Source organism: Oncorhynchus keta, chromosome 16, assembly GCF_023373465.1.
Source record: "Oncorhynchus keta strain PuntledgeMale-10-30-2019 chromosome 16, Oket_V2, whole genome shotgun sequence".
In the NCBI taxonomy this organism is placed as follows: domain Eukaryota; kingdom Metazoa; phylum Chordata; class Actinopteri; order Salmoniformes; family Salmonidae; genus Oncorhynchus; species Oncorhynchus keta.
In genome coordinates, this window is record NC_068436.1 from 11,337,912 (window position 1) to 11,364,247 (window position 26,336).

Consider the following 26,336-nt stretch of genomic DNA (forward strand, 5'->3'; position numbering starts at 1 on the left):
CCGGGGACCGAGGGAGAGAGTGGGGACCGAGGGAGAGAGTGGGGACCGAGGGAGAGAGTGGGGACCGAGGGAGAGAGTGGGGACCGAGGGAGAGAGTGGGGACCGAGGGAGAGAGTGGGGACGGACGGAGAGAGTGGGGACGGACGGAGAGAGTGGGGACGGACGGAGAGAGTGGGGACGGACGGAGAGAGTGGGGACGGACGGAGAGAGTGGGGACGGACGGAGAGAGTGGGGACGGACAGAGTGTGTGCGTGTGTGCGTGCGTGCGTGTCTTCCCAGACATAGTTTGTGGCCTTCCATTTGTATGTGTTTCATTGAACCCAGATTCATAATGAATCAATGCCTGGTACCGAGTAGAAAATACAATTGAATGATTTGGGTCAAGCGACCTTTGTGTTTGCTAATGACAACAAGGCAAAGACATGCATGAATGCCTACACAGGAGGATATGGAACAAGACAGTTAGTTAGATACTTATCGATGTAGTGCTACCTGCTGTACTCGGAGCTGTGATGTTGACGTTAAATGTGTTCATGTATTCACGCCGCGTATCTCCTTCCAATCCATTGCTCAAATTAGTTTACACAGTTATGCACTTTTCAGGGCAGGATTGAAATGAATAAGACCTAAACTACTGATAAACTGAGTTCAGGCGTTTACATTTACATAAGATAATCTGGTATGATCATAAATAGGCTATACATCTGTGGGAAACTCGTTGTTGTATACAATATATTTAATGGATTCCTGATTTATGCAGTTTCTTTCATGAAAATACAATGCATTATTTATTAGCGGTTAATGAGAGTTTTAATGGTGTGTTACTTGAATTTCGTAACATTGGTTTCATTTGCTAAGCACTGACAACAGTGTACGTGATATTGCCTAACAACACAATTGTATGAATCAAAACTAGAGTTGCATCAAGGATTCAATGTCAGTTTAGTAGAGAGAATGTAGGGGGCGAGATGCTGTAGATCATTCCCGTCAATTGTTCAGTGGATGATAACATGCTTCCCTAACGCAGGCGGGCCAGAGCGGGTAACGGCTTTCAGGGGGCGACACGTTGAAACGAGGAATGCTACTCGCTTCTCCCTCCTCCAGGGCCGGGTTCTGTCCTAAAACGCAGGATTCCACAGACCACGGTTTCCCAAACCCGGTCCTGGGGCCTCCCACAGGTGCAAGTTTGAGTTTTTTGCCCTAGCACTACACAGCTGATTCAAATAACCAACTCATCGAGCTCATTTGATTGAATTAGCTGTGTATTGCTCGGGCAAAAAACAAAATATGCACCTTTGGGAGGCCCCAGTATCTAGTTTGGCCCTGCCATAGAAGATTCCTGTCAATCGCTAAAGCGGTAGCAGCTTTCAGCAGGGCAATACGTTAAGAGAAGAGCCGTTTCTCTCCCCTCTTACTCTCCCTTTCATCCAGGACAGGGGTTCTAGGTCTGTTCTAACGCGGTTTGCGCGGTGAATCGTTAGTCGGATCGTTTCCACATTCATCTTGTGGATTATGCGACCGCTCCGCAGTCTTCATCCCATAATGGCTCCTTAACGAGGCCCAAAATGCTTTATGTTTTGATGCATCGCCACCCAGCCTGAAAACTAATACAACAATGAGAGAAAGGCTCCTCATTACACATTTTACCAACATTACTCACCCGGAGTAGAGGGAGGGGGGGAGGGGGTGGAGAGAAGAGAGAGAGAAGAGAGGGAGGGGATAGAGAGAGATAAAGAAAAGAACGAGTGATATGGAAAGAGAGAGGGGGAGAGAGGGGTAGAAAGGGGGAGAGAGAAAAGGATAGATAGATTTAGAGGGGGATAGAGACATATGAGAGAGGGTGAGAGAGGGGTAGAGATAGATAGAGACGGGGTAGAAATAAATAGAAGAGGGAGAGAGAGAGGTAGAGAGAGAAGAGAGAGCGAGAGAGAGGGTGAGCGAGAGGGTGAGCGAGAGGGGTAGAGAGAGAGTGACGGGGTAGAGATAGAAGAGGGAGAGAGAGAGGGGAGAGAAGGAAAGGAGGGAGGAGAGAGAAGGGGAGAGGAGAGAGAGAGAGGTAGAGAGAAGAGGGGGAGAGAAAGAGTAGAGGGGATAGAGAGGTATGGGGAGAGAAAGAGGGAGAGAGAGGGGGAGAGAAAAGGGGGTAGAGCGAGAGAGTGAGTGGAGAGAGAGAGCAAGTGAGTGGAGAGAGAGGATAGATAAACTCAGCAAAAAAAGAAACATCCTCTCACTGTCAACTGCGTTTATTTTCAGCAAACTTAAAATGGGTAAATATTTGTATGAACATAAGATTCAACAACTGAGACAAACTGAACAGGTTCCACAGACATGTGACTAACATAAATGGAATAATGTGCCCCTGAACAAAGGGGGGTCAAAATCAAAAGTAACAGTCAGTATCTGGTGTGGCCACCAGCTGCATTAAGTACTGCAGTGCATCTCCTCCTCATTGACTGCACCAGATTTGCCACTTCTTGCTGTGAGATGTTACCCCACTCTTCCACCAAGGCACCTGCAAGTTCCCGGACATTCCTGAGGGGAATAGCCCTCATCCTCCGATCCAACAGGTCCCAGACGTACTCAATGGGATTGAGATCCGGGCTCTTCGCTGGTCATGGCAGACCACCGACATTCCTGTCTTGCAGGAAATCACGCACAGGGCGAGCAGTATGGCTGGTGGCATCGTCATGTTGGAGGGCTATGTCAGGATGAGCCTGCAGGTAGGGTACCACATGAGGGAGGAGGATATCTTCCCTGTAACGCACAGCGTTGAGATTGCCTGTAATGGCAACCAGCTCAGTCCGATGATGCTGTGACACACCGCCCCAGATCTTGACGGACCCTCCACCTCCAAATCGATCCCGCTCCAGAGTACAGGACTCGGTGAAACGCTCATTCCTTAGACGATAAACGCGAATCCAACCATCACCCCTGGTGAGACAAAACCACGACTCGTCAGTGAAGGGCACCTTTTGCCAGTCCTGTCTGGTCCAACGATGGTGGGTTTGTGCCCATAGGCGACGTTGTTGCCAGTGATGTCTGGTGAGGACCTGCCTTACAACAGGCCTACAAGCCCTCAGTCCAGCCTCTCTCAGCCTATTGCGGACAGTCTGAGTACTGATGGAGGGATTGTGCATTACTGGTGTAACTCGGGCAGTTGTTGTTGCCATCCTGTACCTGTCCCACAGGTGTGATGTTCGGATGTACCGATCCTGTGCAGGTGTTGTTACACGTGGTCTGTCACTGCGAGGATGATCAGCTGTCTGTCCTGCCTCCCTGTAGCGCTGTCTTAGGCGTCTCGCAGTACAGACATTTTTTGCCCTGGCCACATCTACAGTCCTCATGCCTCCTTACAGCATGCCTAAGGCACGTTCACGCAGATGAGCAGGGTACCTGGGAATCTTTCTTTTGGTGTTTTTCAGAGTCAGTAGAAAGGCCTCTTTAGTGTCCTAAATTTTCATAACTGTGACCTTAATTGCCTACAGTCTGTAAGCTGTTAGTGTCTTAACGACCGTTCCACAGGTGCATGTTCATTAAATGTTTATGGTTCATTGAACAATCATGGGAAACCCTTTACAATTACGATCTGTGACGTTATTTGGATTTTTACGAATTATCTTTGAAAGACAGGGTCCTGAAAAAGGGACATTTCTTTTCTTGCTGAGTTTATATGATCAGAGAAATGTGGGAGAGACGTAGAGGGAGTGAGAGGGGGAAGAGGAGGAGAGGATGAAAACCAAGCTTAATGACCCACTCTAGTTTAGGGTCTAACATAGTTAGGAGTAGAGATGGAGGTCATGTAAGCTGATCTGCGAGAAAAGATGACTGCTCTCAGAGTTGTGGAAATTTACTGCAAATGAAATTACGAGCAGATTTAAAAACAATTTATCAAAGATGGTAATATCACTCGTTCGAGCGTTACCTGTCGGTGATAATGCATAATGTAAGCTACCGGAGCGTAAGACATGTTCTGGGTGCTTACCCAGAACTGGAGATGCTGATGGGATGTTTCACTGATACTCAATACAAGAACGCTTTGAAAGGACATTCATGTTTCCAATGCACTGTAACTTTTGGCTGCAAAGTGCACGCCGCACAATGTCAAAATCATTTGGGCATGGATTGTCACGCTCAGCATTACAATAAATACATTTTCCCATCTATACTTCAGCAATGCCAACGGATCACAAACTGACTAGGCTACAGCCCTGGAAAAGCTTTCTGTATTCAACACATACTTGTGAAAATACCACACAACGGTGTATCTGACATGAAGGCGTCAATAAAATTCCATCAAAATGTTGTTTTCACCTCTATTGTGATTTCACGTCAATCCAGATGAAGGAGAAGAGGATGCCACTGTAGACTATTGAGATGCAGTCTAGACAATGTAACGCCTCTAACTCCACTCCGTCAGTGAGCTTTAAGAGAGCCCCAGTGTGCTACTGCCACCCACTGGTTGGGGTGTTCACTGCAACCTTTTAAAGGGCCAGGAACAGGAACAGGGACAACTCATTCGAACTTCAGCTCGGAGTTTCCCTGGTTCAATCACATTGGCAGGAAAAATAAACTTTTTGAAAGGGTCTGAGATATTGCTTATGTTGTTGAGGAAAATAACCTAGTTGCCAGAAACAAACATGAAATATTAAAGCCGACCGTGGATCCTCCATTCATCAACCGACGGTGGCATCCAATTCCAGACATCGAAAAAAAGATAGAAAGTCCAGCTAGAATCAATAGTCTCTATGTGTAATTCATAATACTGCATTATTCCAGCCTCGGCTGTAATGCTGGGGAGATTTTAAAGTGGCATTGGGTTGAGCAAAAAAAATAAGTCATCAAACTTCTAGTCATCACTCACTGTTTTTTACAAACTTTCGCTAGAATCATTTGAAACTGAGAAGAGGGGTACTTAATCAATTGTATTTATATTGTAAAACCCACATCTATAAAATGTAAACACACAAAACAATATTGAAAATCATATGCCATTCTATCCAAAGCGACTTACAGTCGTGCGTTCATGAATGTAAAAGTCAGGCAGGGAACCCCTCTAAACTGTAGTCTTCCGACAACGCCAAATAAAATAAAAACAAGCTTTAACAACATATAATCTTTGAGTTAAAACAAATAGATCAGAATACCCGACTGAAATGAATCCATCCTCTGCTCCCATCTGACAGAAGATAAACAGGAAGCATCCTCAATATGAGTCACAAAGCCTGCATTTATCAAATTCTATTTTAAGGAGGGAGCCATAATTAAGGGCTTCATTCATACTGCTTCAATTATCAACCGTTTTGGGGTCACTATTAGCCGAGAAGCCTGCCCAATGGTAATTACTCAAGGCCTAAATTGGAGCCACGTAGCATCCGGTAACAAGGTGCTTGGGAAGTGATAATATGTGTATCATCAATGTCAGTTTTCTGTTTTGGATTCGGTCAGGAGGATGAGCACGAGGTTTGAGAATACATTTTTTTCAGCGAAGCTCTTCAAAGCCCTAAATACATCAATGTCGTTAGGTCAATGTTAATAATTGATTTTGCGTTATAGAAAACGTGCAAAGTGCTAAATTGGGTGTAAAAAATTAAGGCTTAGAATCCGTAGATAACCCATTTGCCCTATGGAGATGGCTAGCGGTTCGGCCAACATTAAGGGGAGCGATTGAAACAAATGAGACAGCGTTTCACTTTGTTTTGAATCAAGGGGCGATGCAAGCAGTATAATCACCATGGATCATATTTTGGGGAGGAGCGCTCCAGGGGGTCATTTGGGCCCATGTTGAATTAAAAATGCCAATGCCAATTCACAGCTAATGACAAATGTAGATTTTTATAGTTATTATTATCGTCACCATTGTTAGTAGCGTATCTTCCTGGAATATTCATATAAACCGATATCTCATCAAGTTGTGATGACTTCCATCATCTGTCACAGCTCAAGATTGACAGCAATATTAGACACACACACACACACACACACACACGGGTTTAATTACATATAGTCCAATCATACATCATACATTTGCCGTAAGTCAAATGAGCACCATCACTCCATTCGCAAAATCCCATACTTTAATTCCTTTCACCCAGTTAAGTTAACAGATTTGCCTAAACAGACACGAGACAATCAAAGTCACCATTTTCTTTCTCCTATCTATTTCTGCACAGTCAAGTGGGAGAAGACTGAGAAGATGTGTTCAAGTAAACTACTACCTTACAAGATCAGAGATTTGTATTTCTCAAATCAAATCAAATTTAATTTGTCACATACACATGGTCAGCAGATGTTAATGCGAGTGTAGCGAAATGCTTGTGCTTCTAGTTCCGACAATGCAGTAATAACCAACAAGTAATCTAACTAACAATTCCAAAACTACTGTCTTATACACAGTGTAAGGGGATAAAGAATATGTACATAAGGATATATGAATGAGTGATGGTACGGGGCAGCATACAGTAGATGGTATCGAGTACAGTATATACATATGAGATGAGTATGTAGACAAAGTAAACAAAGTGGCATAGTTAAAGTGGCTAGTGATACATGTATTACATAAGGATGCAGTCGATGATATAGAGTACAGTATATACGTATGCATATGAGATGAATAATGTAGGGTAAGTAACATTATATAAGGTAGCATTGTTTAAAGTGGCTAGTGATATATTTACATCATTTCCCATTATTAAAGTGGCTGGAGTTGGGTCAGTGTCAATGTCAGTGTGTTGGCAGCAGCCACTCAATGTTAGTGGTGGCTGTTTAACAGTCTGATGGCCTTGAGATAGAAGCTGTTTTTCAGTCTCTCGGTCCCAGCTTTGATGCACCTGTACTGACCTCGCCTTCTGGATGATAGCGGGGTGAACAGGCAGTGGCTCCGGTGGTTGATGTCCTTGATGATCTTTATGGCCTTCCTGTAACGTCGGGTGGTGTAGGTGTCCTGGAGGGCAGGTAGTTTGCCCCCGGTGATGCGTTGTGCAGACCTCACTACCCTCTGGAGAGCCTTACGGTTGAGGGCGGAGCAGTTGCCGTACCAGGCGGTGATACAGCCCGCCAGGATGCTCTCGTTTGTGCATCTGTAGAAGTTTGTGAGTGCTTTTGGTGACAAGCCGAATTTCTTCAGCCTCCTGAGGTTGAAGAGGCGCTGCTGGCGCCTTCTTCACGACGCTGTCTGTGTGAGTGGACCAATTCAGTTTGTCTGTGATGTGTATGCCGAGGAACTTAAAACTTGCTACCCTCTCCACTACTGTTCCATCGATGTGGATAGGGGGGTGTTCCCTCTGCTGTTTCCTGAAGTCCACAATCATCTCCTTAGTTTTGTTGACGTTGAGTGTGAGGTTATTTTCCTGACACCACACTCCGAGGGCCCTCACCTCCCCCTGTAGGCCGTCTCGTCGTTGTTGGTAATCAAGCCTACCACTGTTGTGTCGTCCGCAAACTTGATGATTGAGTTGGAGGCGTGCGTGGCCACGCAGTCGTGGGTGAACAGGGAGTACAGGAGAGGGCTCAGAACGCACCCTTGTGGGGCCCCCGTGTTGAGGATCAGCGGGGAGGAGATGTTGTTGCCTACCCTCACCACCTGGGGGCGGCCCGTCAGGAAGTCCAGTACCCAGTTGCACAGGGCGGGGTCAAGACCCAGGGTCTCGAGCTTGATGACGAGCTTGGAGGGTACTATGGTGTTGAATGCCGAGCTGTAGTCGATGAACAGCATTCTCACATAGGTATTCCTCTTGTCCAGATGGGTTAGGGCAGTGTGCAGTGTGGTTGAGATTGCATCGTCTGTGGACCTATTTGGGCGGTAAGCAAATTGGAGTGGGTCTGGGTGTCAGGTAGGGTGGAGATGATATGGTCCTTGACTAGTCTCTCAAAGCACTTCATGATGACGGAAGTGAGTGCTGCGGGGCGGTAGTCGTTTAGCTCAGTTACCTTAGCTTTCTTGGGAAGAGGAACAATGGTGGCCCTCTTGAAGCATGTGGGAACAGCAGACTGGTATAGGGATTGATTGAATATGTCCGTAAACACACCGGCCAGCTGGTCTGCGCATGCTCTGAGGGCGCGGCTGGGGATACAGTCTGGGCCTGCAGCCTTGCGAGGGTTAACACGTTTAAATGTCTTACTCACCTCGGCTGCAGTGAAGGAGAGACCGCATGTTTTCGTTGCAGGCCGTGTCAGTGGCACTGTATTGTCCTCAAAGCGGGCAAAAAAGTTATTTAGTCTGCCTGGGAGCAAGACATCCTGGTCCGTGACTGGGCTGGGTTTCTTCTTGTAGTCCGTGATTGACTGTAGACCCTGCCACATGCCTCGTGTCTGAGCCGTTGAATTGAGATTCTACTTTGTCTCTGTACTGACGCTTAGCTTGTTTGATAGCCTTGCGGAGGGAATAGCTGCACTGTTTGTATTCGGTCATGTTACTAGACACCTTGCCCTGATTAAAAGCAGTGGTTCGCGCTTTCAGTTTCACTCGAATGCTGCCATCAATCCACGGTTTCTGGTTAGGGAATGTTTTTATCGTTGCTATGGGAACGACATCTTCAACGCACGTTCTAATGAACTCGCACAACGAATCAGCGTATTCGTCAATATTGTTATCTGACGCAATACGAAACATGTCCCAGTCCACGTGATGGAAGCAGTCTTGGAGTGTGGAGTCAGCTTGGTCGGACCAGCGTTGGACAGACCTCAGCGTGGGAGCCTCTATTTCTTGGCTGTCCAATCCTTTACTTCAGTCAATTCAATATGTTGGTTGTCCTATCACTTTGCCCCTAAATATGAAATATTATCTGAACATTTCCTTGAAATTTCAATAAAAACATTTTTTTAAATAGTCTGCCTCGTTGCAATCAAGGGCTACTAATGACAATGTAAGATTCTATCAAGAACATACCGAGCGCAGAAGGAGAAACAGTGGGGAAAAGACATCAAGTTGAGTCCATAACTTCAATGACCACCAACACATTGAGCCTGAAATGATAATGATTAAGACTGTTTTACATACAAACACCCGATCCAGCCTCGCTAACCCCATACTGACTTCACTCCCACAGTTTATGTTAATGATAACAGTAGGTGAGGTAATGCAGTTGTCATTAATTGCTGATGTTCTACTCAAAACTGAACTGTGTTCCAAAAGAGGTACATTAAATTGAAACTTTTTTTGTTTGTTTATGTTTTAAAAAAGTAAAATGGGCAAAACTTGGATACATGCTGAAACAAAGGTAAGGTGAAACACTCTACATTAGTTATTAATGCCACATAGAATGTGCCATCTCCTATTAATCAGTCTAACTTAATTCAGGTTTAACCTCTGTGGATCGAGGGGTTAAGGAGGAAAAGTATTGAAATATTAATGCATGTTTGGTGTTTCTGAAGGTCAGCGGATGTCGGTGAAGCTTCTGAAAACAGAGACTTGGAAGTTTGGGAGGCTGTAGCTAGAGCCGTGAGGGGATTTCTTGTTTTGGTGATGGTATTTTGGCATCGAGGGAATCTCTTTTTCAACATACCTAGTTAGAGGGAAATGTTTGATACTCCTTCACAAAGAGATTGGAAGATTTTTGGAAGGGGTGTGGGGGAGTCAAATGTCCGATATGGAACCTGCCTTCGACCTCGGGGCAGCGCTTCAACCTTGGCTGTCGGAATTTCCACCATCAACTCTTGACTCTTGACTTGAATTGGAGTCCAAAAGGGGTTGTGTATAGTAGGAATGTTCCAAAGTAAAAATTATTCAGCAAATAAAATACAAGACTAGTGCAGAAAACAACCTGACCCTACTAATTTGTTAATATATCAAGGTCAAATCTTAAAGGAAAATCTAAGCTCTTTTACCTCAAACTCATAGCATTCAAAAGGGGCAATAAAGTGAATCTGCCAAGCACGACCTCCTGATACACATTTTTCATTTAAACCAGACGTATCACATATCCTGATGCTATCGCACCTTCCATAGTTTTTTTTAATAACCCTCACCTTCCCCATTCGTCTACACAGTACACCCAGCCTATCTTTAGTTTTCAAAGTATGAAAAACCCTGTTGACCTCAATGCTGTTTTAGCACACTATGCTTGACTCCACAATTTCCTGCCTGCCATGTAGAATTAAAGCTCCCAGCTTCGATCGCATTCCAACTCATTTCATTCATGACAGAAAAATACTAGACATTTTGCCAATAAACTTGGCGTACAGCTAGAGCTTTACTGTAAGCCATTTGGATATCAATCAAATAATGTCTCGTTTATAGACATTCCCATAAATAAATTCTAATGACAATCAACAGATAGCGACATATGGCTACGTATTCCTTTCCACAGGGTCAAGTACAACGCAACACAGTCAGAACAAAAAAAAGGTGCTGTATTTCACAGCTTCTACACATCTCCCTATTGAAAGATGCCAAAACAACTAACATGTCATCTGCCCGACAACAGCTGACCCTCTGGAGCTTTTTAACATAGATTTTAAAAGGCGAGAGACAGATCGTTTTCACCCATCTAAAAAACAACAGAGTCACAGGGAAATGGTGCTTATCTAACAGGCTTGGGGTCAACCATCACCATACAACCACACAGGGACTGATATAAAGAGCTGGTGCTGGTGTCACAGTCTACAGTAAATGTCAGATGTGATGGAAATGATACATTGAGACTTACTGTACAGTCAATTATCGCTGAAGAATCTGGGTAATTTTCACCCTCTGCTGCATCACCATGGCGATAGCCGTGGGAGGCAACAAGTGACAAAAAGGTCAGTGCACAGAGAAACTTTTTCCAAACTTTGCTGCACATAAATAAAAGCGAGTCTGAAAATAAAACCTGCCATTAGGAGAGTACCATGGCTTGTGCTTTTTAAAACAGACAAAAGTACAGTCCCTCAGTTTATATCATAACATCCTGAAGACCATGGGAGGCAGTCAGAGGCAGAGAAGTTTGTGCACTGGGAAACGTTCTCCTAACTTTACTGTTCATGAGAAAAGTGGTTTGTGCTTGTGTGTAGGATAAGTGTGTGACTGGAAGACACTACGTCCTTCACTAGACCACAACATTTAAATCCTTGATCAATGGCAATAACAATTTATTTCGAATAACAAAGCATCTCTATAGTAAGTTCTCCAATCCAAAATGTCATTATCCATCTAAGGTAATATCACACATTCAGTTTTTTCTACTAACATATTTATCTATTTTCACTAATCCATAATTTCATCAATCCACCAGTTTCACACCCTCGCCGCTGAGAGCGGTTGGAATGAGGAGGCCCGTCAGGGAGCATTCCAGAACGCTCTCACCGAGACCATCAAGGATGAGTTGGTGTCCAGGGATGAGCCTGATGGACTCGAGGAGCTCATCTCTCTCGCCATCCACATCGACAACTGTCTCTGTGAGCGTCGGAGAGAGAGGGCAGAACCCGAACCCACACGGCTCGACCAGGCCCGTCTCTCTCCCGGGGAGAGGCAGCGGCGAGTCAGCACTAGGAGCTGCCTATACTGTGGCCAGGTTGGTCACTTTACCTCCACCTGTTCACTGCGGCCAGCTAAAGGGGGTGGCTCGACACTTGTGAGGGATATACTGTTGAGCAAAGAGCCGGTCCATCTTCCCCCAGACCCTTGCTAGATGGCACTCTTGTATGGCCCCGAGAAAGAGGCTATGGAGGGGTACATCCAGGATTACATGGCTGCATGTCAGGCCTTCTTCCTCTCTGGTTTTTTTTCTCTGGCTGGTTTTTTCTTTGTCAAGAAAATAGATGGGTCACTGAGGCAGTACATAGACTTCCGTGGGCTGAATAGTATCACTGTTAGGAACAAGTATCCCTTGACACTCATCAGTTCTGCCCCCCCCCCCTCTCCATGGTGCCACGGTGTTCACTAAACTCAGCCTCTGGAATGCCTACCACCTTGTCCGCATCAGAGAGGGGGACAAGTGGAAAACGGTGTTCAAAACACCACTTAGACACTGAGTATTTGGTCATGCCATTTGGTCTCACTAACGCCCCTGCTGTTTTCCATAGCCTGGTTAATGACGTTCGGAGGGATGTGATTGGACGCTTCGTTTTTTTTGTCTATGTGGATGACATTCATATTTTTTCTAAGAACCCTGAGGCTCACCAGCAACATGTTCGCCAAGCTCTCCAATGGATGTTGGAGAATAAGCTTTTTGTAAGGTTGAGAAATGAGTTTCATGCTTCCTCTGTGTCCTTCCTGGGTTACATAATTGCACAAGGACCATTACGGATGGACCCTGCCAAGGACAGGGCAGTCACAGAGTGGCCTGTGCCCTCGATTCTGAAGCAGTTACAGCATTTCCTGGGGTTTGCTAATTTTTACAGACGTTTCTACAGCCGTTTGGCAGCCCCTCACCACTCTCACTCTTCATTGTGTGGACGGATCACAAAAACTTGTCCTACATCCAGACCGCCAAACATCTTAACTCCCAGCAGGCCAGGTGGGTATTGTTCACTCACTTATCGCCCCGGATCTAAGAATACCAAGCCTGACACCCTCTCCCATCAGTTCACCACCGACAACACAGGTTCCGAGCCAGAGACTATTATGCCATCCACCTGCATTGTTGTCGCTGTCTCCTGGGAGATTGAGTCCCGTGTTCGCCAGGCTCAGCAGAACCAGCCTGACCCAGGTCACGGTTCTAGAAAGGCTCTGTTTGTTCCAGATTCCGTTCGCTCTGAAGTTCTTCACTGGGCCCATTCTACTCACCTCACCTGTCACCCTGGCATGAACCGGACTGTCAACTTCCTGCGTCAGCGCTTTTGGTGGACCACCATGGAGAGAGACATCCGGGAGTTTGTCTCAGCCTGCTCGGTCTGTGCCCAGAACAAAACCTCCACCAAACCCACTTCCGGTCTGCTTCGGCTTCTTCCCATACCCAGTCGCCCCTGGTCACACATAGCTCTGGACTTCGTCACTAGCCTTCCCCCATGTAATGGTAACTCAGTCATCCTCACCATCATCGACATATTTTCCAAAGCGGCTCACTTCATTCCCCTCTCCAAGCTTCCATCCTCCAGAGAGACTGCGGACCTGCTGGTATCCCATGTCTTTCGGCTGCATGGCATGCCTACTGACATCGTTTCCAACAGGGGACCCCAGTTTACATCCTAGATATGGAGATCTTTTGTTCAGCACTTGGAATTAACGTTAGTCTTTCATCTGGATATCACCCCCAGACCAACGGCCAGACCGAACGGGCCAACCAGGAGATGGAGACTGCCTTACGCTGTGTGACTTCATCGAACCCTTCCTCCTGGACTGCTCAGCTACCCTGGGTGGAATATGCACACAACACCCTCACCAACGCCTCGTCAGGTATGTTACCCTTTGAGTGTGCTCTGGGCTATCAACCCCCCTTGTTCCCTGCCCAAGAGGTTGAGGTAGCGGTGCCCTCAGTCATGCTCCGTTGTCATCGTACCTGGAGGAGGGCCAGGGCTGCCGTTCACCGTGCCTCCGCCAGGACCCAATCCCAAGATATCCGTCGCCGTGCTTCAGCTCCCGTCTACACTCCAGGCCAAAGGGTGTGGCTCTCATCAAAGGACATGCCTTTGAAAGTTGCTTCCAGGAAACTTGCCCCCCGATTCATTGGTCCCTTTGAGATTGATCGTGTCATTAACCCCTCTGCTGTGCACCTGAAACTCCCAAATTATCTTAAGATCCACCCAACCTTCCATGTGTCCCTGATTAAACCTGTCTGCTCCAGTCCCCTGTCTCCACCTGCAGCAGCTCCTCCACCCCCTCGGCTCATCGATGACCATTCTGCCTATACCGTCCCGCGACTTTTGGATGTGCGCCATCGGGGTCGCGGCTGGCAATACCTGGTGGACTGGGAGGGATACGGGCCTGAGGAGTGCTGCTGGGTGCCCCGCCGTCACATTCTGGACCCCTCCCTCTTACGGGATTTCTATACCTCCCGCCAGGTGGCGCCCGAAGAGAGATGGGGGGGTACCGTCACATCTGCTCCTGCCATGCCCTCTCATCACAGTGCTCATCCTGTGATTCTTTGACCTGTCCCCACTCCACCAGTGCTCTCTCCCTCTCCGTGTGTGTGTGTGTGTGTGTGTGTGTGTGTGTGTGTGTGTGTGTGTGTGTGTGTGTGTGTGTGTGTGTGAGACAGGTGTGCTGAGTCAGAGCAGCTGCAACCTGTTCCATAATCAAGACCTCTACAAATACTCAGTCCCGCCACACTGCCAGATTGTAAGATCTCTGCTCATTCTGCCCGCTCTGACTCTGGTCCCTGTCTCCAGTCCATCTTCTCATCAGTCCTGCTACTCTATCTTGGATTCCCCACTCTACGCTCCCTTGGATTCCCCTCCGGACTTGCTTACCCTGTCCCAACGCCTCTCGCTCCAGCCTCAGCACCTGGTTTCTAGCAACCTGCCTGAGCTTCCACTGGCCTGCACTCAATCTTCCCCCCATGTTTCAATAAATACCTTGGTTACCTCATCCCAGTCTCCTCGTCTGAGTCTGCTCTTGAGTTCACTAGTTTCGCTCCGTGTGACTATACAGAATTGTACAAAAGTAAATCTCTCCAATAGCAACAAATGAGGTTAGTTTGTTTACCTTTTATTAGTTGAAGGAAATGCTAGAAGCTAAATGATGCCTTTCATTCTCATTCCCCACACGTCTCTCTCAGTCTGCGTCTCAGTGTCTCTAGCTAGCTCCATGTTGTTAATTCAGATAAGTCGTTTTGGTGTTGGGTCGTAATGAGAAACTAATCAGTTCAGACATCAATCAATTTGTCATCAGTTTTCGGTCACACAGCGACAGAAAACGGGCAAATAACAAGCAATAGGTCCTGTATGAAGAGCTGCAGAAGTCTGTGTCCTAAATAGTAGACTATTCCATTATAGTGCACTACTTTTGATCATGGCCTCAGGGCTCTTGTCAAAAGTAGCGCACAACATAAGGCACAGGGTGCCATTCAGGACACAGCCAAGGAGGAGGAGGGGGAGGAAAAACAATAACATGTTGGCTCTCAGAATCTCCTATTAGAAATGCTAGGGAAGAGTCTCGGATAAGTCTGGGCAACGTAGTATTGATTTTTGTTGGCAGACCTGCCTGTCATGTTGTCTCAAGCTATTTCAGATATGTACAGATGTACACACACACATATCTACACAGGCACGCAATCGCTCACACACTGATTAGTATGGGAGTACATTGCTTGTTCAGGGAAAATTAATGATGGTTTTATGAATACTTTGCCTTGCAAATCCAAACATCTGATGCCATTCCAACATGCATAGCAACAGGGGAGAAAATGTTTTGATTGTGAATACAGCAAACAAGACATTGAAAATAGAGGCGCTTCTTCATACTAAAATGTACAGTATGTGCTACATGTCATTTGTCTGGGAAGCAATAGTTTTACTAACTTCACATACTAGTTAAATATAGGGAATATATACATGAACAGATAGACCTCTGCACTGAATCATTTAAGTTATGAGCAGACTGAAACATCCAGTCCCCTGTTATTACAGCGAGCCATCCAAGCCTCCCCTCCATATAGGTAGTGCTCTTTCAAATCCAACATGGCCACCCCAGACACTGGTCAGTCCATTGTACAGATATTAAAACCTCTGTAGGTCTAAGCCCTTAGATCATACTCTCTACTAAGCTAACATACATAATTGTTTTAAGATGGTCATAAAATGTATCATTTAGCCATTTGATTTGGAGTTTTAGGACCACCGTAGGTATAAAAAAATATATAGAAAAAAATGATGAAACATTGAATTTGGCCTTTACTGCTATAGCCCATAGAAACGCATTGATTAACACATTCATAAACGGCAAAACAGAAAGTCAAAAAATGTATCATAAGGAACAAAGTTTTAAAGTGTCTGTACTATATCTGAGAGATATAAGAAAGCGTAGGAATTTTTATTATATTCATGTTTTAGACCAATGTTTGGTAACATTATTTCTGGCACATTTGACCCCCTCTGCACTTTTTACTATTTTTACAGCCTGGTACTTGGTTACCTTCAGATGACTGTCGTAAAGCTTCTGGATGTCATAGAGCCAAGCAAACGACACTGTCGTGTTTGTGCTGACATTCGTTTGTAGCTCACATGGTTCAGGTTTCACAGACGAGTCCGTAATGATTTTCTTGCCCGGATCCTTGCATGTGCAGAAAAAGGCCACTTTCACAAGCCCCATGTTATTGAATAGGCGCAAACTTTACATCGGCAGAAAGAGGGGATTGAGCTGCAGCCACTACAAGAAACTGTACGTCTCTAGCATTAACACACAGAAGCTATTCAATATTCAAAATGACGTCACCGTGTGATGGCATTACTTTTGACCTGGCAGATAAATGTCAAACTGCAATTGTCTAGCCCCCTGTGGAATGACAGGCTACGCCCCAAATGGCAAGAGGCTCTGGTCAAAAGTGCTGCACTATGAAGGGAATAGGGGGCCATTTGGAAGGCAGTCACTGTTGACTGGGCTGTAATGGACATGGCTTGCAGTGTTCTAGATTGAAGGCTAAGGAAAGCTCAAAATCACACACTCAGGGTATTGACCCTGGACAACACCCACTTAATGCGTATGAATACTAGAGAGGTGTGAACTGTGACGTGTGAAGTGTACATGTTGCTAATTTATGGTCCTGTAAAATGTGGACTGTACATGTTGCTACAAATGGTCCTATGGACTGTAGAGTGTACATGTTGCTACAAATGGTCATGTGGAATGTAGAGTGTACATGTTACTACTAATGGTCATGTGGACTGCAGAGTGTACATGTTACTACTAATGGTCATGTGGACTGCAGAGTGTACATGTTACTACTAATGGTCATGTGGACTGCAGAGTGTACATGTTACTACTAATGGTCATGTGGACTGCAGAGTGTACATGTTGCTACTAATGGTCATGTGGACTGCAGAGTGTACATGTTACTACTAATGGTCATGTGGACTGCAGAGTGTACATGTTACTACTAATGGTCATGTGGACTGCAGAGTGTACATGTTACTACTAATGGTCATGTGGACTGCAGAGTGTACATGTTACTACTAATGGTCATGTGGACTGCAGAGTGTACATGTTACTACTAATGATCCTGTGGATTGCAGAGTGTACATGCTACTACTAATGGTCCTGTGGAGTGTACATGATACTACTGATGGTCCTGTGGACTGTACATGTTACTACTAATGGTCCTGTGAACTGTACAGTGTACATGTTGCTACTAATGATCCTATGGACTGTACAGTGTACATGTTGCTACTAATGATCCTATGGACTGTACAGTGTACATGTTGCTACTAATGATCCTGTGGACTGCAGAGTGTAAATGTGGTTTCAAATGGTCCTGTGAAATGTACATGTTGCTACTAATGATCCTGTGAACTGTACAGTGTACATGTTGCTACTAATGATCCTGTGAACTGTACAGTGTACATGTTGCTACTAATGATCCTGTGAACTGTACAGTGTACATGTTGCTACTAATGATCCTGTGAACTGTACAGTGTACATGTTGCTACTAATGATCCTGTGAACTGTACAGTGTACATGTTGCTACTAATGATCCTGTGAACTGTACAGTGTACATGTTGCTACTAATGATCCTGTGAACTGTAGAGTGTACATGTTGCTACAAATGGTCCTGTGGACTGTAAATGTTGCTACAAATGGTCCTGTGGACTGTAAATGTTGCTACAAATGGTCCTGTGGACTGTAAATGTTGCTGCAAATGGTCCTGTGGACTGTAAATGTTGCTGCAAATGGTCCTGTGAACTGTAAATGTTGCAACTAATGATTCTGTGGACTGCAGAGTGTACATGTTGCTAGTAATGGTCATGGGGACTGTAAATTGTACATGTTACTACTAATGGTCCTGTGAACTGTAAATTGTACATGTTACTACTAATGGTCCTGTGAACTGTAAATTGTACATGTTACTACGAATGGTCCTGTGAACTGTAGAGTGTACATGTTACTGCTAATGGTCCTGGAGACTGTAGGGTTTACATGTTCCTACTAATGGTCCTGTGGACTATACATGTTGATACCAATGGTCCTGTGAAGTGTACCTGTTGCTACTAATGGTCCTGTGAACTGAACATGTTGATACTAATGGTTCTGTGAACTGTACATATTGCAACTAATGGTCCTGTGGAATGTAAATGTTGATACTAATGGTCCTGTGAACTGCACATGTTACTACAATTGTGGGGACTGCGCAATAAACGTCCTGGAGAACGCTGCACTTCCAAGGCGTCATGTGTACCCGTTGTCCCAGGAGGAGACTGGCTATGGAGACATACGTCACTGAATCTCTGGGACAGGGGTACATTCGGCCCTCCACGTCACCTGTCTCCTCAAGCTTATTTTTTTATGAAGAAGGAGGGAGGTCTGCGACCGTGCATTGATTATAGAGGTCTAAATTCAATCACAGTGGGGTTTAGTTACACGCTACCTCTCATCGGCACGGCGGTGGAATCATTTCACGGGGCGCATTTCTTCACAAAACTGGACCTTAGGAGTGCGTATAACCTGGTGCGTATCCGGGGGGGAGATGAGTGGAAGATCGCATTTAGTACCACATCGGGCCATTATGATTACCTCGTCATGCCATATGGGTTGAAGAATGCTCCAGCCGTTTTCCAATCTTTCGTAGACGAGATTCTCAGAGATCTTCATGGGCAGGGGGTGGTAGTGTATATCGATGACATACTGATCTATTCTGCCACACGAGCCGCGCACGTGTCTCTGGTGCATAAGGTACTTGGGCGACTGCTGGAGCATGACCTGTACATCAAGGCTGAGAAATGTGTGTTCTCCAAACAAGCCGTTTCCTTCCTGGGTTATCGCATTTCCACCTCTGGGGTGGTGATGGAGTGTGACCGCATTACAGCCGTGCGTAATTGGCCGACTCCGACCACGGTAAAAGAGGTGCAGCGGTTTTTAGAGTTTGCCAATTACCAGTTTTATCCAGAGTTTTGGTCAGGTGGCTGCTCCCATTACCTCACTGCCGAAGGGGGGGCCGGCACATTTGCGCTGGTCAGCAGAGGCGGACAGAGCTTTCAGTCGTCTGAAGGAGCTGTTCACCGACGCACCCGTGCTGGAGCATCCGGACCCCTCTTTGGCGTTCATAGTGGAGGTGGACACGTCCGAGGTGGGAGCCGTGCTATCACAGCACTCGGGCATGCCACCAAAGCTCCGCCCTTGCGCTTTTTCTTCGAAGAAGCTCGGTCCGGTGGAGCGGAACTATGACGTGGGGGACCGGGAGTTGTTAGCTGTAGTCAAGGCTCTGAAGGTGTGGAGACATTAGCTTGAGGGGGCTAAGCACCCTTTCCTTATCTGGACTGACCATTGTAATCTCGAGTATATCCGGGCAGTGAGGAGATTGAATCCGCGTCAGGCTAGGTGGGCCATGTTCTTTACCCGTTTTCGTTTCACGATTTCATATCGGCCAGGCTCCCAAAATACGAAGGCCGACTCGCTGTCCAGCCTCTATGATACCGAGGAGCGTCCATTGAGCCGTCTCCCATCCTCCCAGCTTCATGTCTGATGGCACCAGTGGTCTGGGAGGTGGACGCGGAGATCGAGCGGGCGTCACCGCTGGAACCTGCAACCCCTCAGTGTCCAGCAGGGGTTCAGTACGTGCCGCGTAGTGTCCGTGATAAGTTGATTCGATGGGCCCATACACTACCCTCCTCGGGTCATGCTGGCATCGAGAGGACAGTGTGGAGTCTTAGGGGGAGGTACTGGTGGCCCACGTTGGCTAAGGACGTGAGGTTTTATGTCTCCTCCTGCTCGGTGTGCGCTCAGAGCAAGGCTCCTCGACACCTACCTAGAGGGAAGTTACAGCACTTCCCAGTTCCACAACGGCCGTGGTTGCACTTGTCGGTGGACTTTCTCACCGACCTTCCCCAGTCTAAGGGAAGTACTACTATCCTGGTCGTTGTGGATCGGTTTTCTAAGTCCTGCCGTCTCATCCCGTTGCCCGGTCTCCCTACTGCCCTGCAGACTGCAGAGGCTCTGTTTACTCATGTTTTTCGGGCACTACTGGGTGCCTGAGGACATCGTTTCTGTTCGGGGTACCCAGTTCACGTCCAGAGTTGAGGGCATTCATGGAACGGCTGGGGGTCTCGGGCAGCCTGACCTTGGGTTTCCACCCCGAGAGTAATGGGCAGGTGGAAAGAGTAAACCAGGATGTGGGTAGGTTTCTGCGTCGTATTGCCGGGACTGGCCTGGTGAGCATGATACGGTGTGCATGATACTTCTAATGGTCCTGTGAAGTGTACATGTTACTACTAATGGTCCTGTGGTCCTGTGGAGTGTACATGTTACTACTAATGATATCCTAATGATAGGATAGGGTAAGTAAGGGTAAGTAATCCTTCTCACCTCCCCCTTCTCCTCCCCCAAAAAGATTTAGATCCAAGTGGCTGTTCCACTGGATGTCATAAGGTGTATGCACCAATTTGTAAGTCGCTCTGGATAAGAGCGTCTGCTAAATGACTTAAATGTAAAATGTAAATGTAATGGTCCTGTGGAGTGTACATGTTAGTACTATTGGTCCTATGAAATGTACATGTTACTACTAATGGTCCTGTGGAGTGTACATGTTGCTACTAATGGTCCTGTGGAGTGTACATGTTGCTACTAATGGTCCTGTGGAGTGTACATGTTGCTACTAATGGTCCTGTGGAGTGTACATGTTGCTACTAATGGTCCTGTGGAGTGTACATGTTGCTACTAATGGTCCTGTGGAGTGTACATGTTGCTACTAATGGTCCTGTGGAGTGTACATGTTGCTACTAATGGTCCTGTGGAGTGTACATGTTGCTACTAATGGTCCTGTGGAGTGTACATGTTGCTACTAATGGTCCTGTGGAGTGTACATGTTGCTACTAATGGTCCTGTGGAGTGTACATGTTGCTACTAATGGTCCTGTGGAGTGTACATGTTGCTACTAATGGTCCTGTGGAGTGTACATGTTGCTACTAATGGTCCTGTGGAGTGTACATGTTGCTACTAATGGTCCTGTGGAGTGTACATGTTACTACTAATGGTCCTGTGGAGTGTACATGTTACTACTAATGGTCCTGTGGAGTGTACATGTTACTACTAATGGTCCTGTGGAGTGTACATGTTACTACTAATGGTCCTGTGGAGTGTACATGTTACTACTAATGGTCCTGTGGAGTGTACATGTTACTACTAATGGTCCTGTGGAGTGTACATGTTACTACTAATGGTTCTGTGGAGTGTACATTATACTACTAATGGTCCTGTGGAGTGTACATTATACTACTAATGGTCCTGTGGAGTGTACATGTTACTACTAATGGTCCTGTGGAGTGTACATGTTGATACTAATGGTCCTGTGGAGTGTACATGTTGATACTAATGGTCCTGTGGAGTGTACATGTTACTACTAATGGTCCTGTGGAGTGTACATGTTACTACTAATGGTCCTGTGGAGTGTACATGTTGCTACTAATGGTCCTGTGGAGTGTACATGTTACTACTAATGGTCCTGTGGAGTGTACATGTTTCTACTAATGGTCCTGTGGAGTGTACATGTTACTACTAATGGTCCTGTGGAGTGTACATGTTACTACTAATGGTCCTGTGGAGTGTACATGTTACTACTAATGGTCCTGTGGAGTGTACATGTTACTACTAATGGTCCTGTGGAGTGTACATTATACTACTAATGGTCCTGTGGAGTGTACATTATACTACTAATGGTCCTGTGGAGTGTACATGTTGATACTAATGGTCCTGTGAAGTGTACATGATACTACTAATGGTACTAATGTACACAAAACATGTTACTACTATTGGTCCACACAAGTATGTGGATTGGTTATCCTACTAGACCTCATCTTGATCCGTAAGGCAAAGAGGATTTCATATTGGTAATTGCTAAATAAATAAAAGATAAACAACTCTTTAGCAATGACAGTGGTAGGACACCAGAAAGAAAACAAAACATTACTCCCATGCAGGTCTGTACAGTGGTATACTTCCCATTCCCATTGATGTGGTAAGCCACTGACTCAGTGAACCTCTGAATAACAGCCAGAATTCAGTCGGCTTGTCAAGCTCCAAGAACTGCTAGCCTTCTCACAATGGAGATAGACAGAGTACCCAGAAACACTGTCAGACAGGGACAGGACAGCGATCACAGACAGAACAGAGCAGAACAGGCTAAGGAACAATGGGGTCACACAGGTGAGGTTTACCTGCCGCAATCGCTGTATGTCAAATCACACACCAGGCCATTGGAGAGAATTCAATGTGAAATGGGGCCAAGCTTCTCTAACTCGACGGGTAAGTCCGTTCGAACTTAGGTCCCCGGATACCACAAGACTGTTAGCCCGCAGAGCTAAAGCCTAGGCATTCGTTTGGAGAGTTGCCAACCCCCCCCGTTACATAAGATAATTTAGGATATGCTCTCACGATATACCACTGTGATGTTCTGCTCATCAATGTAAAGCTCACAGTTACTGTATATCATGGACTGAAGTACTGTGTAGTATTTAAACTACCTATATGAATGTATTGGCTGAGAACCCTGTGGGACAGAGACTTGCAGAGAATGCTGATCAGCTCTATAGCTAAATGTTTGCTTTTCTGTCTCTGTATTAATTAGACAAACTTTAATTGTACAGGTGTAATCCTTCAATCAGTGCCCTGCTCAAAGGTGACTGACTGTGACTGTCAGCGGCACTCACCACACAAACACACAGCTAGCTCACATGCATGCTCCCACACACCGATATCGTTGGCAGGCAGGCAGGCAGGCGCACACACACACACACACACACACACACACACACACACACACACACACGCTGCAATTAAACCAACTTCAGAAGCCTTTCCTAAAGGTTGGAGGCACCTGAACGCTCAATAAATCTTTAATCCCTCACATCACTGGTGAGGGCAGTGTGACGGTGACTTCAGAGGACGGATTCAAGCTTCCCCACAACCTCATTTCTTCTCCTTTTATATTACTGCAGGACCTGCAATATAGGGCAGACACAAGGCAGACGGTCGGACCAAAAGCTGCCTCGGTCGTCATGTGTTCAGAATACAAACACAGAAATGGCCAAGAAAAATGAATGATTTCTGTGGCAGTACGTGATGGTTGGTTCACAGTACCATTGTAATAGGGATCCATTTGAATCACAGATGCCCAGGAGACCTCTGTTCAAAAGTAGTGCACCATACAGGGCCTAGGATGTAATTTGGGATGCAACCAGGGATTCAAATCGATCCAAATTGCAATGTTTGCGTATACGTGTCAAGTTGAGAAAACAGAAAAAACAAGGGATCAGCGATCTTCTCATTCATTCTCTCCTTTCCCTTAATGAGCAGAGGTGTAATAAACTAAACAAATCCTGCACATTGATAATCCATTAGACAGTGGAGGAAACCCAGACTTAATCTATCAGGGGACTGTGGTTGTGGAAACAGCCTCTCCGGCGCCACAGCTGCTATGTCCAATCAGCGGATTCATGCGCACACTAACACCAGCTCGGGTTGAAGTAACTTAAATTCTCCCCAAATAAAAAAAAAGTAATTTAATGTTGATAAATATATTCAATAAAAAAAAAATTACCTCCAGGAAGATAGATGGCTCTCTCTCATATATATATATATATATATAGCATCCTAAAATGACAAAAGACCCATCCAAATGTGGGCACCGTGACTCCATGTCAGGAGAAACTGGCAGGCCTAAAATTGCATCCCATGTGCTATGGTATGAATGGCACATCCATTCTGAAGTCACTTCACGTGTGGACGAGCAAGGCTGTGCTCAACACCGGTTGCCGTTATTATTACAGATTATTTAGTAAATTAGTGCTCAGGGACCAATATGCAGGACCCACGATGTATAAGAAATAGAGAGATGCTAAAGTTGTGTCAAAACGCATATGACACCAGGGATCATAGACATATATATCCATTCGAGCAGGAATGCTGACGATAAGATAGCGCTGTGTGAATTTATATTCATATCTAATCAGTATTCATAAATCACAGTGCTATGTTTGATTTATTTAAGGTGTCATTTATACTAGGCTATAGGACACATAGGCCTATGGTGAAACGTGTAATAGAGAAAAGTTATCAGAGTATAAATAGGCTTGAATTGGTGATCTCGCCAAACAAATGCTGCAGTCAATAGACCACCGTTTTACTACAGTTGACATATTATGATGGAAGGGGAAAAAGCCTATCCAAGTCGAAATTCCTATTATGGGTATTCAATGGATTTGCTGTCAGAAGGTCCTTCTGTAGCTCAGTTGGTAGAGCATGGCGCTTGTAACGCCAGGGTAGTGGGTTCGATCCCCGGGACCACCCATACGTAGAATGTATGCACACATGACTGTAAGTCGCTTTGGATAAAAGCGTCTGCTAAATGGCATATATTATTATTATTATTATGTAACCACATAGGAAATTAAAGACAAGGCACAATTTTCCCGATCATTCCAATGCCCACACATTCACTACTCTCCAAGTAGCAAGTCTTCATAAGCTACTACCACATCTGCGTAAAACTCAATGTGTATGTTAGTGCATGTCTTTGGCAAAAACTATTAGCTTTGCTAATTATTTCAATGACGCACTCACGTTCCAATGTGCGTAAAATGTTTGGTGAGAAAAAGAAACTAAACGAAACTTCCCACATCTGTCCTTGATCACCTGGAAAGCCTGTTACTCGAGTATAATTGTGCCATTAATTAATAGACTCAGACTGTCTTACCTTTCCGAGGACCGGGTCTCCACCTCGGCAGTCGGTTGGGGAGCTTCTGCTTTCTTCGCGCAAGGACAGGAGTCGTGCGGGATAAAGTGAACTGTAGTCGCAGGGAGAGCGAAGCTGAAGACCGCTGGTCGGTTCGGAGCAGAAGACAACGTAAATATGAGGAGCTGTTGGGAATTCTCAAAGGGTCTCAGTCGCTTCTCCCTCTCCACCTTGGCCACCCAACGACTCAGACTCAGTCAGTCCAACGAGCAGTAGTCTTGTGGGGAATCTCTCTGTCGCTATGCTGACACCCCCCCTCTCCTCCTCCTCCTCCTCCTCCTCCGTGTGGAACAAGACAGCGTGAGAGAGAATGTGTCACTGTCAGCCTAGATTTTAGACAAGAGTTTCTTCCCGTTTGTGTCCGTGTATGAGAAGTTCGACGACGGGAAAGAGCTTAACTCTCCCGCTGGTTGTGGTGCGCGACGTGGAAACGTACGGATTGTTCTGTGGAGAAACAGAGACTCTCCTCAGCGCACGTCTTTAGTTTTTCACCAGTGATCTGAAGCGCGTGGCGCTTTCGTGACAGGTTAACTCTGTATGCACCCGAGTTATTGATTAGTAATTACCTGAGCTCAGGTGTTGTTAACCAGGGCATGACGTCTAACGTTTGTCACATATCTAAATTGTCCAGCATTACAGTCCGAAAAAAGGGGTGTGTAAAAAAATGTATTTAAAGTTCATAATGAGATGTACTCTAATAATGTGCAAAAATGCGTTGGGATTGAAAAATATGGAGTTTGTAAATTAGGTCATATTGATCAAACAATGTGCAAAATATAGTATTTTGAATGAAGGAGTTGTGTAACTCAATGTATTTAATTTAACATAGGCTACAAAATAATCTGATTTAATTGCCACAAAATACACAACCCGCAGACGGTTAATAATTCATGTTAAATTTGTGTCTACCACAAACATATCTGTAATTATAGTGTACTGTTACTACTCTTTTTTTATATCCCGGGAGAGAGAAGGAGGTTATCTACTAATGTGCAACAAAACCCTTTTCCCCTGACCTTGTCCAGGCACTGCTGAGTCACCTGTGTGCTGTGTTAGCAAACACGGCAGGTGGTTCAAGACGTGGATTATCATGATCTTTCACACAGGGGCGTCATGAACCCATTATTTTAGAGGCATTAAGTACGCCTACATGAGGATTGAGGGGCTGCCTGGCCCACCCAATCAGATTGAGCAAAAACAAAAACAAAATATATTATTATAAAATACATAACATTGCTAGGTGGCTAGTAATTACAGATAAACAATAAAACATGGTGGCTTTATTTATTCATCAAGAAGGAACCAATAGGCTACATAGCTTGATCAAATTCATTTAAAAACATACCTCCTGCAAGTCCTGCCCACCACTGCAGGTAAAATCGAATTAAACGCTGTGTGTGTCACTCAACACTCCTCTGTGGTGCACGTTGGAAGGAACCACTTACTAGGTAGAATAGTGTGTGTGTGTGTGTGTGTGGGGGGGTACTTCTTGCCTGACATATCTTTTGTCAATAGTTTTGATAAAATGTGGGTTTAAAATGTAATTGA

At 45.5% G+C, this 26,336-nt stretch overlaps 1 protein-coding gene across 1 annotated transcript in view; it reads right to left on the reverse strand.

Annotated features, from left to right (window-relative positions):
• LOC118395557 (teneurin-3-like) overlaps positions 1-25,382 on the reverse strand; it is a 797,463-nt gene extending 772,081 nt beyond the window's left edge. Inside the window, 1 exon segment of the mRNA XM_052464676.1 lies at positions 24,750-25,382. The gene's annotated coding sequence lies outside the window, so the exon portion shown is untranslated.
• Between the last annotated feature and the right edge of the window lie 954 nt (positions 25,383-26,336).